We start from the raw sequence: 16599 nt of genomic DNA, 5'->3' as shown, positions 1-16599 counted from the left end.
CGCCCGAACAGGGACTTGAACCCTGGGCCCTCAGATTAAAAGTCTGATGCTCTACCGACTGAGCTATCCGGGCTCTGAAGGAAGGTCAACACTGTCGGGATCCTCGCAAGTCACGTGTCTCTTGTTCCGAAGAGCAGTCATACCTGACCCGTCTGGAATGACCACTGACAGACTTTATCCAGAAGCGACGGCACCACTCCCAGTAGAATGAGTGAGAAATACAGCATGACATGGGTAGTTATGGGGCTCCCACAATCCATCTTTCCTCACATTACTGATTTTTTTCAATAGCATTTTGACCTTTTTTCACAGATTTTTTTCTCATTTAATAAAATCTTTTAATCAACAACATTAAAAAGAAAATAAATGGAACGTTTTTTGGAACAATAATTAAAAAAAATATTTCAATGCCTTGGTTGTATACGTGTGCACACCCTTTATAAAGGGAGTTGCAACAGTGCTGAAATTTAAAGAGCATTTCTGTAGATAAAACAGCCTTGATGTTCAGCTTAGGGAGCTTGTCTTTTCGAAATTCTATTTCTTAACACCTTGCACAGCCTCCCGACAGACTAACAAATATTTTTTTGAGAAATTGGCTCACACACCGGAAGACACTAACGTTTATTTACGTTAGAGTAAGTGAATAACAGTTTAACCGAAAAGGTTTGTATTTGTGATTTTGTTAAAATTCAATACATCGTCTATCAACAGTTAGAATTTATTAAGAAATTGTTTTATTTCATAAACTATAAGACAATTCAGAGAGTTTATAGGTCATATCTGTCGCTTATGTTCTTTTAACTCTAGCGTTCAGGATCCAAACCCAGGTGCGGACGGTTGTGTTTCTTGAATCTCTTGTAATCATCAAAAGTCGATGTGTAGTCCTTCAGCACTTTCTCCAGTTGTGCCATGGATATTTTATACGTTCAATACTTGTCATGCTCTTTTGCATTTTCCTTAACAAACGGAAAAAGTTCAAAGTGTGTTTATGGCTGTGCTTCACATCTACACGACAGCACTTGTAACAGTACAGGACACGCAGTGAGGAGTTCGTGAAGCTTTCAGTTTAATGCGGAGTTCAGAAGGAGGATTCGCTCGCTGAATGATCTCTCAGGAAATCCCGGGTGAGATTCAACAGGTGTTTTCTGCAATAGCCATGACAAGTGTAAAGCAATCTCAGGATTTCCTGAATTTGAACTAAATTATTAGTTCAAATAATTTAGGATTTAACAGAACTAAAAGAGGTACATTTAAAACAGCAGCGCAACTCAGCAGCACGTCGAGTGTGCCTGCATTTAATTGTGTAAACCTGGCTCTCTCTGAACACAAGCAAAGAGTTCTCACTCACCAGAAGATTGCGATGTGAGTACTGTAATATAAAGCACCTGGAGATGCCAGGGATTGAACCCGGGACCTCATACATGCAAAGCATGCGCTTTACCACTGAGCTACATCCCCTATGAAAAAGTTTACGGAACAGACTTAGAGATGTGCAAATGCTCACTGATCACACCACTCATGAAGAATGCCTGCAGTTTCCCACTTTCGCGTTTCTTCTACTACAGAGTAAATTAATAGTAATGAAAAAATTAGGAAGGAAAAATAATGGCATCGAAGCTTCAAGAGACTGTGCACAAATTAATCTGTTATTTTTGCATCCAGTTACATGGGCGACGGTGGTTGATTCCCAGACGGGGGAGTGCTTTTTTTCTACCTCCTTACTCGACTGTCTTTCAATTCTATTTTATTTGTAAGCTTTTTGCATCTTTTAAGTGCTCTTGATTAAACTATGCATAGAAAAACAGCACTACTGATGATTTAATGTAAAAGGGTAAAATGACGCCCCAACCACAGGAATGGTAACAGGAAGGATCGTGTTCTTATTTAATATGTCCTTTTGAGGTGTCTTGTCAATGCACACAGGCGGTAGAGCTGAATAATTTACTTTTAGTGGTGTTTTTAAACAAGGATGGAACACGTTCTTTCTATACCAGGAAGAAAGGAGCAGACTTTACCTTTAAGAGGCAAAAATGACACCTTATCAAAGCTAATATTAATTAAAATGACATCACAACAAAAGAGTGGAGCCTTGAGTGAATAAAGCCTTGAGTGGAGCCTTGAGCTTTCATTGGACGTCTGTGTCTCCATAACTTTGTAGGTGAGAGAGAGGAGTGTGATAATTTGCAGGTGCTTCTCGGAAGTGCGTTGGTGGTACAGGCACCTTCCAAATAATTGAGTCAGGTTTGAATCCCAGCCAGTGCAAACCCAAATCTTTTCAAGATAATCTGTGGTCCGCTAACACATCTATTGAAACACTACAACAGGTAACACCCGTGTGAAACATCATGGGCATCTGTTAAACCTCTCTACCTGCCTTTTCCTCACAGAGACATGACGAGGGTCTAAGGGGACATTTTGAGCCGTAGAAACATTTTATCATTCCGTACTTTCCTGTGCAGTCAGGCCAGTTCCACTTTAACTGTGCCCGACAACGGAGGTCGTTTTGAAAACAACGAGAGTAAAGGCACACTGCACGTCTGCAGAACATCACGTCCGAGTTTAAGGACAGCAACATCAGAGATTGGAAGCTAGGGAGTTTCAGGTCTGTGTTTTTATTATAGGTTCAAGAAAATCTGAATACCTGAAGAAGCATTTCAGAATCCCAGTCAAAGACAGTACGAATGCCGCATAGATCTGCATTGTACAATTAGTATACTGTTTGTCCGTTGAATCAAACACACCTTATGAAACATTTCTAAAACAGGAGAGATCGTTAGGGAATGCGTCTTCCTGTAAAAATAAAATGACTTCAAGGGCACTATAAGCAGAGGTGTAAAAGCCTGCTCTACAGAAGAACAAAAGCCAGAGATGCCAAAGAGGTCGAGATTTCACCACGTGAGAGAAAGCATCTCAGAAAACGAAGTTGCGGTCGTTTCCACACGTTATAAAACCACTAGGTCAAACAAGAGCTGAAGAGCCGCTGTTGAAAGTAACACGGCCGAGCGCTTTAAGGAGCTGGCTTAAACCTTGAGCCTCTTCAGGAGCATCTGTTGGAGTCACACTGCTACAGCGTATCTCCTTGTTAAGTATCCCTTTTATTGTTGTTGCTACCTCCAGGCGATGTAAACCAGATTCAGAAAAAAAATAATTTGAACAACATTATTCCTATATTTGCTTGAAGGTGCCATGGCCAAGTGGTAAGGTGTCGGTCTCGTAAACCGAAGGCTGTGGTTTCAAACCCCACCTTTGCCTGTTTCAAAGTCTTCAAAAAAACTAGCAATGTGGGAGTCTCAATAGTAAGAAAACATAACTGTTGCCAGTGATTAGTGCATATCCTGCCTCGATTTTTAGTCAACAAAGCTTGTCTCTCTTCACACCCATCTTCCGAATGATCGCCTCAGCATTGGGAAGGAATGTGCGCTTGGTACAGCCCCCGACTCCATGGTCTGATCACAAACAGATCGGGTGAGCTGTCAGTCCAGGTTGGAAGTAACGTTCGAAAGCACTAAAAATCTGACTTAGGAACGAGAAGACCATGTTTCTTTAAACGAGTAAACGATAAAATAATATACTGCCTGCAAGACTATGTCAAGTTCAAGTTCAAGTTTAAAGTTCAAGTTCAAGTTTATTGTCATTATACTCATACGCAGGTATATGGTATAACGAAATGCTATTTAGCTAGCTCTCGGACATAAGTAGTACAAATAAAAAAACACAACAACAATACAATTGTATAACAAAAGAAAGGCAGAGACAACAGCTGATGTGCAAAAAACAACAACAGGCAGTGTGCAAAACAACAAAAAGGTAACAGGTTATGTGCAAAAACATGCATCAAAAGAATGAAGTAAAGGGATAGAAATGATGGGGAGTGAGCTTTTGACATGTATGGGAGAGGTAGATTTTCAATGTGTGTTTGGGTTTTTGGTAAGAAAGAAGGCACTGTGAGGTTCAGGTCATAGGTGAGAGGTGAGGAGAGAGTGAGAGAGGCTGGGAGTTTAATAGTTTGATAGTGCGGGGATAAAAACTGTTTCTGAGTCTGGTAGTCCGGACCCGAATGCTCCGGTACCGTTTTCCATGTCATGCTAAACGCCACAAATTGTGTTAGTCCAGTCGTATCTATCATCCCAAAGTTACGGAAAATCGGATGCGACTGGTGCAATCAGCATCCATTTTTTCAGGATAGTCGAGCGGTTTAAAACAGCAAATTCACAGCTTCGTGTCTTTTAAGCTTTGTGTTTCACTCTCCAAATAGAGGCACGGGTTCAAATCCCACTCCCGACAGTCAGGCGTTTTACCCTGTCTTTTTTACCTGCCTTTACACTGTTTCAGTCTTGTTGTGCTCATGACAATCACAGTACGAGGGAAACGGAGAAACTGCTTAGCAAAAACATAACGGACAGAAAAAAGCTTCGTAAACACGTGAATGTGATTAGCAGCAGTAAGGTATGCATTCAAATGTTTAAGGCTTATTTATAACAGCAGCAGAAGAAAGGTGCAGCACAATGCAATTTGTGAGAATTCGCGGGTTTCTATGCTGCTTGGACTTCTTTCAAGCCTATGAAGTGACCCCCGTTTTATTTTCATTTTCAAACTTCAGAACCGAATAACAAAGAGGTTTCATGTGTGACAGCATTCCGTTGCAAATACCGTTTCCACGATGTATTCAGCGACGGGAATGAAATATTTTAGTGCTGGCTCAAATGCGAGGAATTTCAGAAAAACCTGGAAAAGCAACGCTTGCAGTAAATGACAAATCTAAAGCGTGTAGTCAGCATGAACAGAACAACGCAATGCTCTGTAAAAACGATCTGAAGCCGCAATTACTTTTTTATCTCGGGCAGTTCATTCCGATACGATGTTTCCGCAGAATAAATTAAATGCCGAACTTGCCAAGCAAGTTTAATACTTGCTTGTGAGCCCTAAATAAATTGGCTGCTGCAATTTCAGCAAGCGGAGTTCTGCTCGGCTGCCTGTAGTACACATTGCTGATTCCTTTTGTGAGGGCACGGGCAATCTTTCAACGATAAGGCTGACGTGCCTGTCGAAATTGTGTTTCCCTTTCACTGTGTTGTATTTGCCCTACTAGTACAACATCAATTGTGATGTCATCATTGCCCATTGGTTTGTCTTGTTGTCATTGTGTATTTTACATTACAGGAACTGAAAGTACTGAACTGAAGGTACTGAAGGTAGGAACTGAAAGTACAGACTGCTTTAATTATAAGAAAGTTTTTTTTCTGCTGTTCTCTTTCCTGATGTATTGGTATTTTAAGGCTATTGGGCAGCAAGGATTTATCTTCCTGAACTCGCTATATAACATATGGGTCCATGGTCATCTTAGTTTAGATGTACCTTTTAGAGTTGGTATTTTTCTCCATCGTTCAGCCTTCAGACATACTTGGAAAGTGTTAGGCACAGACAATCTTTCTTAATCCCCTTTTATCCTGAGGTGACGTCCCAGGCACGCTTGCCCCCTGAGAATATTCACTGTGCTCCTCAGGCTTTTTTTCTGATTCTACACAGATTTTTTCTCCTTCAAACATGTCACCACTGTCTGTGCTGCCGTGTGCAGCCCATGCATCTTCTGTATCTTCTGATGAACTTCTGAGCTCTGTGTTGCCTTCCAAACTATGTCCCTCACTTTGACTTGAAATATGGACTATAGATTGTGTACTGTCATCTGGTTTTGAATCCTTACCAATACTCACCTCCTTCTGCGCCCTAAGCACTTGGATTCTTACTTTTTTTCTATCTTCATGCCAAATCACTGATAACCATTTCCTGTTGCTGGAGTAATCCTCTCCAATGACTCTGTTTGACAGTGTTGACCACATATTGTCATGCCACCTATTTTTTTTTTCTATCTTAGAAAACTTCAGAAATTCTTTGACCACAGGTCTGGCATCCTACTCCTCTGTCCTCCTTTAACATGTGGCATTGCCAACAATCTGAAAAATAGGGAACACATCTGAATGAAGTGGAAACATAATTGAAATTCAACTCCCAATGGATGTTAATAGTGTAGGAGTGCAACAGATGTACAAGTCCATTCAATGTTTTTATTTCTGTGTTAAATTTTTGAGGGACCCTATATTTTGATATAGCATCAATCACAAAACAGCATTCTGTCAATGTCAAGACCACCAGCCAACTGGTGGAGATCAACATGTGTTAATCCACCAGGACATTCTCTACCGTGCGGCAAGCAGCACTGTTTTAACCATTCAAACCCGCTACTCGGTATTGAGTCTTCTCTTTGAGAGCTCTACCTCGCGTTTACTCTGAATCTCGCTTACTGGTTATGGACTCTCTTTTGCCTCTCGACCTTGGACCTCGCCTGACGTTCTGGATTGTTCGCCTGTCTCAATAACTTCTTACATCAGCACAGGATCTGCATACCTTTTCACTGAGGATTTCTGACAGTCACAGCCATATAAAAAACTAGAAAGGAAGTATGTGTTTCTTAAAAAAAAATACCCCCCAAATTGTTTTTGTTTTTTTTAAAGTCAACATATCTGGGTTGTGTTTGCAAGATTTTTAAAAATTGCAAAGTTTGTGTGGGTATGATTGTAAAAAATCAAATCATAACTGAAGAAAGCTCCATGGTCAAAACATTATGTTTTCTTCTTCTCTTTTCAGCATGGAATAAACCTATTACTTGTTCCTTGGAGATTACCATGTGCCAATAAGATATGATCACTGTATTGACCATATACAATTTCTTGCATTAGGAATTCCTATTTTGCATACCCCAGCTTGCTCTCCTTGAGACACACATACAGGGAGAGAAGCTGGGGGTCAGAGCACAGGGTCAGCCATTTATACGGCACCCCTGGAGCAGTTGGGGTTAAGGGCCTTGTTCAGGAGCCCAATGGAGTAGGTGTCAGCCCTGTCCCGTCCCTAGTTTCCGGTCTGCTGTCCTTCTGGTCTTTCTCTTTCCCTTGGGCTATATATTCTGGGTCTTGCACTCTGTCCTCACTCAGCATTGACGTTCGGATGTCCTGAGACCCGCCTAGCACCAGGGCGCCCCACGTCCGCTCCCTGAGGGCATAGGTTTCTATACGGCATTCCTGAACTCTTTGCACTAATGAGCCCGGGCCTTTTTCCCGTCTTGCCACTACGCATATGGGTCTTTTTCCGCTCTCCTGCTCCCCACGGTGAGTCCCTTTGGACGTCCGTGACAGTAGGATTCCTCTGCCGACTGTGGGATGTAAACCAGCAACCTTCCAGCCACAGGTGCAGATCCTTAGCCACAGAGCCACCGCTCTGCCAAATGTGCCAATTCTTTAAAGGAAGTCCAAAAAAATGCTAATTTATTTTTAAAAATAGTTGCTGTAAATAACATCGGTGGCTATTGAAGAGTACATACAAGCACAGAGACAAGTTAATAAACTTGGAATGACTACTTACAGCTCTGGAAAGTCCGAAGATATTGTTTCTGGTTGTTTAGGAACAAGTAATAGGTTTATTCCAGGCTGAAAAAAAAAGAAGAGAGAAAACAATGTTTCGGCTGTGGAGCCTTCTTCAGGTGTGAGAGAGAGAAGGCAGTAGGCAAAGGTAATGTAGTGGGAGAACAAAGGCTGGGAGGGAGGAGGAGTGAGAGATGGGAGCAGGGGACAGAAAGAGAGGGCAATCAAGAGGTGTGAAGTCAGAATAGGTGTTGAGAGGTGTGAAATACAACTTCCAATGAATGGAGAAAATTTAGTAGAATAGTAGTCTGTTGTTTAGAGAAGGGGGAAGGTGTGATCCTAGCTGCAGGATAAGTTTGGTTTCGGTAGTCTTTCTAATGTATGAGTTCAGAAAACCATCTTTGAGAACACAGAAGGAGAGATTAGAGTGGTCATGGCCATCAGAGGTGAAATGAGAAACAATGGTTTTTGGAGAGATCTTCAATCTTCACAGCCCTGACATGTTCTCTGAAGCGGTCTCCAAGTCTCCTTCCTGTTTCTCCAATATAGAGAGAAACTGGGCATTTACTGCAAGAGATACAGTAAATAAGGTTGCTGGAGGTACAAGATGCCATCTGGGTGATCCAGAATTGTCCTGAGGGGCCTTGAATGAGTGTGGTGTTGGATGTGTACTTGCAGGCGATACAGCGAGCTCTGTTGCAGGGGAAAGTACCTGGTGTGGATGGTTGCTGAGAGCGGTCAAGGGAGCTGAGAAAACGAAGGTTGCGCAGATTAGGTGATTGGCGATATGAGATGATGGGGCGGTCAGAAAAGAGGGCCCCAATGGAGGAATCATCCTGTAGGATGGAAAAGTTGTCGTTAACAGTCCTGGGGATAGGAAGTGTGTTAGGGAAGCACCAAAGGAATGCGGTTGTTATGGTGGGAGTTCCTGATTGGGTTGATGGTCCGAGGGGTGTTTTTGGCTCGGGCAAAGGCCCTGTCAATAACACTGCTGGGGTATCCTCTGTTGATGAAAAAGGAGTAGATTTTGAGGGTTTGATTCTGGAAGTCGATGTTGTTGCTGCATATTTGTTGTAGCCGAAGGAACTGTGAAAAAGGGAGAGAATTTTTAGTATGTTTGGGGTGAAAACAAGAGATAGCTGTGTGAATCCGTGGGTTTGTAATAAACAGAAGTGGAGAGTCTGGGGTAGTTGATGGAGAAGTTGATGTCCAGAAACGGAAGAGTAGTGGAAGATATGTTAACCATATATTTGAGGGACAGGTGGAAGTTGGTGAAATGGTGCAGGAAGCACTTAAGCTGATCGTTGGAGCATGTGGCAGCACTGACGCAGTCATCAATATATCGCTTGTAGAGGTCAGGGACATAGCCAGTGTAGAAAGCGAAGAAGCGTTCTTCTACCCAGCCAACAACCATTCTGGTGCCCATGGCAACTCCACTCACCTGTTGGTAAAAAAGATTATTGAAGGAGAATGCGTTCATTCTGAGAACCAGTGTTTCTGGTTGTTGTCCTTTAATTGATCTGGCACCGAAACATTAATCCTAAACAGTCAAACAAGTCCATGTGATGAAAACCCTTATGCTCTTTAATGTTTTTTTACGCACTAATTTCCCCCCCTCCCACTCATCAGCTTTTGGATGAGAGATTCTGACCACTGTATAAGATCAGAAGCAGTAGAAGAAACGGGCTTCTTTTCTGCTTATTTAACACACTCCTAATGCAAACAACACATTACGAGTACAACGGAAAGGTTGCACCAAATGGGATCAAGCAATTTAAAACATATGTTCAGGGTACAGGAAAGTTGTTATAGAGATGAATGGTATTCATGAAACAAATAATGTTGCAAAAAACTTTGCCAAAAGTCACAACCCATTTAACATTCATCAGACAGGTTGAATCAGTTGGATATCTCTTAGGTTCAAAATGCACTCAACGGCTGTATAATGCAAGCTCAAGAGTCAAAAGAACAGTAGTGAACTACACTTCTTACAATAATAAACAGCCATTTGATCTTGTGAATGATCTATCATACACCCTTGAAATTATGTTACAGATTTGGAAGTTTGCACAGCTTGTAGTCTTTCTAACTCCATGAGACACACAGACAGGGAGAGAAGCTGGGGGTCAGAGCGCAGGGTCGGCCACTGTGCTCTTGTGCCAAACAGGTCATACAAAGACTGCCATTCCTTATATCTTTCCCTGAACCTGTGTGTCACTTCCTCACCTTCCAGAAGCAAAATATCGAGCTTCCACACACCCTTCCCCACAGTAACAGCCGTTGGAATAAAAATTGTACATGACAGCAGACAGTGGTCAGAGAAAAAAAAACAGGGGTTAGGCCTGTGGTCTTGCAAGTATCAAAACAAAATGCGTGAGGCTTGGGTCCCATTAGACTAGTGCCATGTGAAACCTGCCCTCCCCTGACTATGAAGTTTGAAGCCATCTTTCAGTTTAAAATCTTTACATAATGTTTGCAATAATATTGATGATTTATCAAATTGGACCCGTCTCTCGCCCCTCATTCTGCCTTCTCTTTCTAAAAGAGAATTAAAATCCCCAGCTAAAACCACTGGTTCCCATCCCAATAAATATACTCAGTTCCTGAATTAGGACATATCTGTCATGTGAGCAACTCAGACAATATATATTTAAGAGTTTAAATTAGACATTCATGAAACCCAGATACACCACCAGTGCTCTCCCTGGTTTCATTACAGGGTGCTGACGTACCTCTACCATCTTATTTTTAATTAGAACAGCTATACCGTCAGATTTATTTTCTTTGGACCCACTCCAGATTGATGGGCCCAATGTCCCCAGTTCTTCCATATCCTTATAGCAGTTTTAAAGGGTAACCCACACTCCTGTAACAACACAATATCAGCATTTACCTTCCTCACAAATGATAGTATAGTCCTTGCCCTTAACTTGGAGCGAATGCTTCTCACATTTATTGACACAATATTAAGAGCCATACTTAAAGTAGGACCAGGGGAGACTAAAAGCTCTGGCTACAATCATTCAGTAGGTGACACCTACCCAACAGGCCTCCCCCCCCCCCCCTTTTGCTTTAATTGTCTCCTCCTCCACCACCCCCACAATCCATAGGATATTTCACCACCTGCCCTCCTTGAGTCTTTGGTTCTAAAGCTTGGTCAGTAAGATCACATATATTGGAGACATCTAAACCCATGGGAGAACCTACCTGAGGACTCGGAAAATGATCTTCCCTCACTCTTCTACTCGGAGTTCAATCATTTTCTAAATCCAATGTCTCTTTTAGAGTGCACCCTCTGTTCTGTACATTTCATTTGAGCACTTTCAGTCTCCACAGGTGGCAGGCTATTGGAAGAGCAATGGTCTTCCCAGTTTTGTTCTATTTGCAAAGGAATTTGGACAGTCTTTAAACACATGACCTTCACACTCACAGAGATTACATTTCCTCGCGCTTGTACATTCAGTATATGCATGTCCAATTTCCTTGCACTTACCACACACCACCTTTGTACAGGCATCCACAAAGTGACCCAGCTCCCCACATCTCCTGCACGGTTTTGGCTGCCCTTGGTAGAACACAAGGCCTCTATTTTCACCTAATCCAATCAAAGAAGGAATGTGTTTAAATCCACCATAACCATTTTTTGTCTTCATGCAATGAAACAGGTACTCTCCATGCACAGTTCCAGATGCCATCATCATCCAAGACTTTCTGAAGCTCACCTTTCACTAAACAATACTTAGACAACCATGTCACAACATCTTCCTTCATCACCATCTCATTAAACATGCGAACAATCACAGTCCTATTAATTAATAATAATTGCTTACACTTATACAGTGCTTTTCTGGACACTCCACTCAAAGCGCTTTACAGGTAATGGGGACTCCCCTCCACTACCACCAATGTGCAGCATCCACCTGGATGATGCGACGGCAGCCATAGTGCGCCAGAACGCTCACCACACATCAGCTATCAGTGGGGAGGAAAGCAGAGGAATGTAGCCAATTCATAGGGGGGGGTTATTAGGAGGCCATGATTGGTGAGGGCCAATTGGAAATTTGGCCAGGACACCGGGGTTACACCCCTACTCTTTTCGAGAAACGCCCTGGGATTTTTAATGACCACAGAGAGTCAGGACCTCGGTTTTACATCTCATCCGAAGGACGGCGCCTGTTTACAGTCCAGTGTCCCCGTCACTATACTGGGGCATTAGGACCCACACAGACCACAGGGTGAGTGCCCCCTGCTGGCCCCACTAACACCTCTTCCAGCAGCAACCTTGGTTTTTCCCAGGAGGTCTCCCATCCAGGTACTGACCAGGCTCACACCACATTAGAAAGATCCATCAGCTTCTGCCATTCAAACATTCTAATCAGGCCCACATCTTTTTTTCTACTCTATTTTTATCCAAAATTGTTCCAGTAACTTTGCCGATTGAAACTAATGTCAAAACCAATTCCCTTCAGCAAAGTGATTAAGCATTTGACATCTAATGCCTTAATCCTTTCTGTAACACCTTCCTTGAAAAGTCCAACCGTGAAATATCACCCGAGTGAGCCGAACCCTCACCACCCTTATACACCAAAAGTGAACAAAAGTAACGGTGCATGCCGACCCTACAGGCCGCCATGGCCGTTACAAATGTGTCAAAAGCAAAGTAAACCTAAACCGAAACCTCTGCTGTGCACCAAACCCACCAAAACCCTATTCCCTTAATCTTACACTTATACAAAAACTCCACTCTCGACTTCTGGGTTTAACCCTTTACATCTCGAACACTGGTTAGAGACTCAGTGTGTCCCAGGCTCAGCGGTTATATAGGACAGGACTCGGCGAGCTGCAGGTGAAACTCGTTGTTCTGTGCTCCCCGTGCGGAATGCGCGTCTCCTCCCTCCAGACTCATCAAACCGCCTTCATACTCTACAGCGGGAAAAAAAAACTCCCTTTACTGTCTTCATACAGTACATCCCTCTTAAATCCCAGAAACACAGAAACTCCAGGGCGTTTCTGTGAGTCAGTACTAGGTTTCTCTGTTCGAGGTTACAAGCAGAAACAATAAAAGCGCTGAAAGCAGGAAGTTATTTCTCCTCGTAGGCATAGATGTGTAAAAATAAATGTTCTGATTCCTAAAACCTAATAAAATCCATGTAAGTCTCCTTTTCATCCCCAATGCATATAACTGAATAGAAACCAGTCAAGTTCAGCTACTTTTCTGATGTATATGAATACACTAGTTCTGGTGCAGCTCTTACAACAAAGATACTTAAGAACTTTTTTTTCATACGAGCTCTTGCCTTTTTTAAATTGAATATTTTTTCATTTCAGTAAATCACACGAAACACCAGCAACACTCATTGTAAGCATCTGACCAATCACATTCCTGAATTTTAAACCCATTTAGTATTTATTTTTAACTTGTTTTATTTATTTTTTTTAAATTTTAAAACCTGTTTTAAGTATTCTTGCCATTTTTAGCATATTGTAAGTGGATTTTTTCAAATATTTTATTTTTTAAATCATATCAACCCATTGTAAGTTCCCATTGATAATTCCTGAGCTTTATAACTGTGTATTATTTCTTTTTACCTTTTTTAATTTTTTTATTATTTTACAGAGCTTTTTAATATATTGTGAGCATTTTAGTGTCATTTTAAAATAGGACTATCAATGCTCCTGACTTTGAAACCTGTATTTATTCTGACATTATTCTCTCCACCTGCAGATGAGGGAGGTATTTGATTTTAAATTTGTTGATTTGGGGGGGAAATGTACATTCATTTCCTTGTATGAATCACCAGTGGGAAACTTTTTTTGGATGAATTGCAATCTTTACTTCAAGGCCTTCAGGCTGATATAGAAATGACGGGAGATTTAAATGACACATTTGATAAATCAGACAGGAACAGCATAACATCTAAAATGGCAGAACCCTCTAAAGTACTGAAAAAATTCTGGCACATTCATAATAAATACAATTTATTTAATTTAAAGCATAAAATTTGCTTTAAAAAGAAAACCACAATTTGTACGATATCATATTTCAATATCGACATTCAGATGAAGAATTTGAGGATTTGAATATCATTGAAAAGTACATCGATTTTGGGACAATGTTTGCATCTGAATAATCCTTCCTCCTGGAGAGAAGGAAAAAAAAGTTTTGAGTCTCAGTCTTCAGGATCCCCCCCAAAAAACGTGCAAATTTGTTTCCGATGTATTTTGGATAAAGATATAACTCTCATAGAAGATACATTTTATCAGTTGAATGCAGTCGATACTTTCGACTTTTTATATGATGATAGGACCTACATTTAGGGCTCAGTACTGATAACACTGCTGCTATTGATGGAGTAGAAATAAGTGATGTACTGGCAGTTTTTTTTCTGAGGCAAGAGGTCCTAGAACACCTCCTATAAAAATGTTAAGATTCAGAGCAAGAAATATTTTTCCACCTCACCTAATGCTATTGCATTAACGAGGCTGAAGTTGGCTTCTTATTCGCCAGCTGCTGCTTTGTGTTTTTCGTTCCATCTTAAATGCTACTGCTGTGATGTTATGTCGTCTTTCGCCTGTAGATGGCTCTCTACAGTCATTTTAAAAAATACTTATCCGGATGTATTATTGTACATTTCCTCAGTAAAGGGGAATATGTAAGTAGAGACTGTCCAAATTGCATTTTTGTAAGAAACACATTTCAGAAACACAACTCACAATAAAACAAACTGGCATGTTATACCACGAGTAAATAAGACAAAGGCAAAACGTAAATTCACTGGCACTTCCTGCATATTTTCCACGACCTTGCCTTCTGATCATAAAAAGTCTCAAACTCTTGCATTTTACAAGAAATTTTAATATAGCCGTTTTAAATGGGACATTTAGAACATGGCATATGAGACTAAATGGTTAACTGAGGATGAGCAGAGGGTGATCGAACCTACCTCCTGGTTATAAAAATGTCTAAAAATTCTGACACAGATGTGTGATAGACAATGGAAAAGACTATCAAAATCCTGAACTTCAGGACATTGTACTGTACCGTTTTTTTAAATACGACCCTCTGAACATGGCACGAGAGAATACATTGTCAAATGGTAAATGCAATGTTTGCTATATTTCTAGGGCCCTCCCTCCTGATTTTAAAATTATCTCATATTTCTGACATCAAGGTGTGAGACGCAATATAACAGACTGTCAAAATCCTGAACTTCAGGACATTTTACGGTACCATTTTAAAAATATGACCCTCTGAGCATGGCATGTGAGAAAATGGCATGTGAGAATGCATTGGGAAAAGGTGAATGCAATTTCTGCTGAATTGCTATTGCCCTCCCTCCTGATTACAAACTCGTCTCACAATTCTGAGACTGAGGTGTGAGACACAATGTAACAGACACTATTAAATTGTGAAGTACAAGAGATTATACTGTTACGTTTTTTTTTAATATTGACCCTCTGGCATGTGAGGACTTGTAGTCAACAAAATAGCACACATTCTGCCAATTTGCTTTGTCCCTCCTTCCTCGTTACCAAAACATCTTAGTATACCGACACTAAGGTAAATGTCTCTAAATCCAGAAGTTAAGTTGTCAAAGTATATCGGAGTCAACCGATACTGATCAGGTTCTGCTGCTGCTGAGCCCGCAGCCTTCACCATAAGGTCCAATTCCCCAAGCCTGTACCCTTCAGAAATTGCAGTATAGAATGAAAAAAACTCCAATAGATATCGGCCACTGTTGGCGATTTTCCTTTAAGAGAGATAGATAATACTTTATTAATCCCGTAGGGAAATTGACAAATGATTCTCCAGAAATTTTACGGAGTGTATCACTTTCACTGAGACCGAGGAGTGTTAAGCTGTACATGAGTCTTTGTGGCTCGGTTGTTAACAAAAAGGGTGGTGGTTTGAGCCTTCCCAGGGACGCTATGAGCCTTTTAATGTACACACCCATCTCACTTTACCTCCACGACCGGTCTTGTACCGCAATCAAATACAGAGCCCGCAGGGGGCAGTAGGCTCGCAAATATAGCTCACTGTGTATATAATGAAGAAGCGGAGGTTAGTTTCTCATCTGCATGTTGCAGAGCCTTATGCAACTCGCAACAACAGTTGGGGTTTGATCCCTGCACGGGCAATTAGTTGAAAGACCATTGTAAATGACGTGTAACAGATTTATCCAGCTGGCTTTTATGTTTCATACTAAATTGCTATCTTGAAACCAAAATAATTAGAAATATGGAACACAACTGTTGTTCCCCATGAAGGAAAGCTGTTTTACACTGACGTCACTCCTTTTTATTCAATCCAGATTTTAAAAACAACTCCGCCCTATCAAAGGAAAATGTTACACAAAAGTTGGAAAGCACACTCTGAATCCATCTGTATATTTCATTTCCGCAATCCGTTCAAGGCTGCCTATGTTAATCGTAAGTGTATAGATGAAACATTTAATATATTGTTCAGTTTAAATCAAAATGCTTTACTACTACAAGAGAGAAGTATAGTATGGAGGATGCGACAAATGTGTGATTTCTTGGAAGAAAACTACTTTTCTTTGCGTTCGAAATTAATTCGAAACAATTGACACACAAACCCTTTGTTCCATTCTCCGCCCACTCTCGGTGTAAACAAGTCCCTCCTGGTCTCTGCTTGAAATGCACTTTCCTGCGTTTGCTTTGGTGTAACTGGCTTCCCCTGCATGGGCGAATGTGAAGAAGATCCTTAGTAAGTCATTGAAGAAAACCGAGAAGAGGTCGGAGTGGCCTCTGTCGTTCATCAACGATCCAGTCAGGCAGTACTCCTCTGTAAAGCGCCGTTCGTTCACATCGATTGGCTTTTTTTTGCCTTCATTCGTGCGAGTAGTAAAAGCAGACGCCCCTATTCTGCCGTGACCCGGATTCGAACCGGGGTTGTTGCGGCCACAACGCAAAGTACTGACCACTATACGATCACAGCGAGTTACCGAGACACACGCGGCAGGGTGGAAAGGGCTGTGCTCTCTTCGTGTGACATAATTCGGAAAAGTCCTGACGTTGCATTTCAACTGAGCCCCAGTATACATCGACCCTTCGACACTCTGAGTGACAACTCTCTTGCGTGTTTTCTCATATTTATGTAGTTTGCTTGCATGATGCCGGGAACAGCATGGTTGTTCGCTGCCATATAGTCTAGCGGTTAGGGTTC

General features: G+C 41.4%; 3 non-coding genes across 3 annotated transcripts; all 3 read right to left on the bottom strand.

Annotated features, from left to right (window-relative positions):
• Positions 1 to 73, bottom strand: trnak-uuu (transfer RNA lysine (anticodon UUU)). The gene has a single exon. It is a non-coding gene; the product is annotated as a tRNA-Lys (tRNA).
• A 1313-nt stretch (positions 74 to 1386) lies between these two features.
• On the bottom strand, positions 1387 to 1458 carry trnaa-ugc (transfer RNA alanine (anticodon UGC)). Its single transcript has one exon. It is a non-coding gene; the product is annotated as a tRNA-Ala (tRNA).
• Positions 1459 to 16299: 14841 nt separating this feature from the next.
• trnah-gug (transfer RNA histidin (anticodon GUG)) lies at positions 16300 to 16371 on the bottom strand. The gene has a single exon. It is a non-coding gene; the product is annotated as a tRNA-His (tRNA).
• Between the last annotated feature and the right edge of the window lie 228 nt (positions 16372 to 16599).

The sequence above is a fragment of the Lepisosteus platostomus genome, chromosome 5 (genome assembly GCF_059453375.1).
Source record: "Lepisosteus platostomus isolate fLepPlt1 chromosome 5, fLepPlt1.hap1, whole genome shotgun sequence".
Classification (NCBI taxonomy): domain Eukaryota; kingdom Metazoa; phylum Chordata; class Actinopteri; order Semionotiformes; family Lepisosteidae; genus Lepisosteus; species Lepisosteus platostomus.
The sequence above is the reverse complement of the archived record's forward strand: the minus strand, read 5'-3'. Positions and strand labels throughout refer to the sequence as shown.